The 2,395-nt window shown below is 36.3% G+C and overlaps 1 protein-coding gene across 1 annotated transcript in view; it reads right to left on the bottom strand.

The window, feature by feature from the left end:
• LOC115183659 (glycine receptor subunit beta) overlaps positions 1 to 2,395 on the bottom strand; it is a 144,500-nt gene that overhangs the window by 69,253 nt on the left and 72,852 nt on the right. The gene's annotated exons all lie outside the window — the stretch shown is intronic.

The raw sequence follows: 2,395 nt of genomic DNA, 5'->3' as shown, positions 1-2,395 counted from the left end.
AATAGAGTCATGGTTGTTACAGTAAAACAGTTCAATAGAGTCATGGGTTGTTACTGTAAAACAGTTCAATAGAGTCATGGGTTAGAGTTGTTACTGTATAACAGGTCAATAGAGTCATGGGTTGTTACTGTATAACAGTTCAATAGAGTCATGGGTTAGAGTTGTTACTGTATAACAGGTTAATAGAGTCATGGGTTGTTACTGTATAACAGGTCAATAGAGTCATGGGTTGTTACTGTATAACAGTTCAATAGAGTCATGGGTTGTTACTGTATAACAGGTCAATAGAGTCATGGGTTGTTACTGTAAAACAGTTCAATAGAGTCATGGGTTGTTACTGTATAACAGGTCAATAGAGTCATAGGTTGTTACTGTATTACAGTTCAATAGAGTCATGGGTTGTTACTGTATAACAGTTCAATAGAGTCATGGGTTGTTACTGTAAAACAGTTCAATAGAGTCATGGGTTGTTACTGTATAACAGGTCAATAGAGTCATGGGCTGTTACTGTATAACAGTTCAATGAATGGGTTGTTACTGTAAAACAGTTCAATAGAGTCATGGGTTGTTATGTATAACAGGTCAATAGAGTCATGGGTTGTTACTGTATAACAGGTCAATAGTTATGGGTTGTTACTGTATAACAGTTAGAGTCATGGGTTTACTGTATAACAGGTCAATAGAGTCATGGGTTGTTACTGTAAAACAGTTCAATAGAGTCATGGGTTGTTCCTGTACAACAGGTCAATACAGTCATGGGTTGTTACTGTATAACAGTTCAATAGAGTCATGGGTTGTTACTGTATTACAGGTCAATAGAGTCATGGGTTGTTACTGTAAAACAGTTCAATAGAGTCATGGGTTGTTACTGTATAACAGTTCAATAGAGTCATGGGTTGTTACTGTAAAACAGTTCAATAGAGTCATGGGTTGTTACTGTATAACAGGTCAATAGAGTCATGGGTTAGAGTTGTTACTGTAAAACAGTTCAACAGAGTCATGGGTTGTTACTGTATAACAGTTCAATAGAGTCATGTGTTGTTACTGTAAAACAGTTCAATAGAGTCATGGGTTGTTACTGTATAACAGGTCAATAGAGTCATGGGTTGTTACTGTATAACAGTTCAATAGAGTCATGGGTTGTTACTGTAAAACAGTTCAATAGAGTCAGTTGGGTTGTTACTGTAAACAGGTCAATAGAGTCATGGGTTGTTACTGTAAAACAGTTCAATAGAGTCATGGGTTGTTACTGTATAACAGGTCAATAGAGTCATGGCGCTTGTTACTGTTATAACAAGGTCAATAGAGTTCATGGGTTGTTACTGTATAACCGTTCAATCGAGTCAGGGTTGTTACTGTTAAAACAGTCAATAGAAGTCATGAGTTGTTACTGTATAACAGGTTCAAATAGAGTCATGCGATTGTTACTGTATAACAGTTACTTCAATAGAGTCATGGGTTGTTACTGTTAAACAGTTCAATAGAGTCATGGGTTGTTACTGTATAACAGGTCAATAGAGTCATGGGTTGTTACTGTATAACAGGTCAATTAGAGTCAATGGGTTGTTACTTGTCAACAACAGTTTCAATAGAGGCATGGGTTGTTCTGTATAACAGTTCAATAGAAGTCCATGGGTTGTTACTGGTATAACAGTTCAATAGAGTCATGGGTTGTTACTGTAAACAGTTTTCAATAGCGTCATGGGTTGTTACTGTATAACAGGTCAATAGAGTCATGGGTTGTTACAGTAAAACATTTCTTTAGAGTCATGGGTTGTTACTGTATAAACAGTTCAATAGAGTCATGGGTTGTTACTGTATAACAGTTCAATAGAGTCATGGGTTGTTACTGTATAACAGTTCAATAGAGTCATGGGTTGTTACTGTAAAACAGTTCAATAGAGTCATGGGTTAGAGTTGTTACTGTATAACAGGTCAATAGAGTCATGGGTTGTTACTGTATAACAGTTCAATAGAGTCATGGGTTAGAGTTGTTACTGTATAACAGGTCAATAGAGTCATGGGTTGTTACTGTATAACAGGTCAATAGAGTCATGGGTTGTTACTGTATAACAGTTCAATAGATTCATGGGTTGTTACTGTATAACAGGTCAATAGAGTCATGGGTTGTTACTGTAAAACAGTTCAATAGAGTCATGGGTTGTTACTGTATAACAGGTCAATAGAGTCATAGGTTGTTACTGTATAACAGTTCAATAGTGTCATGGGTTGTTGCTGTATAACAGTTCAATAGAGTCATGGGTTGTTACTGTAAAACAGTTCAATAGAGTCATGGGTTGTTACTGTATAACAGGTCAATAGAGTCATGGGCTGTTACTGTAATACAGTTCAATAGAGTCATGGGTTGTTACTGTAAAACAGTTCAATAGAGTCA

Source organism: Salmo trutta, unplaced genomic scaffold, assembly GCF_901001165.1.
Source record: "Salmo trutta unplaced genomic scaffold, fSalTru1.1, whole genome shotgun sequence".
Classification (NCBI taxonomy): Eukaryota; Metazoa; Chordata; class Actinopteri; order Salmoniformes; family Salmonidae; genus Salmo; species Salmo trutta.
Note: the sequence above shows the minus strand (reverse complement) of the source record. Positions and strands in the feature narration are given on the sequence as shown.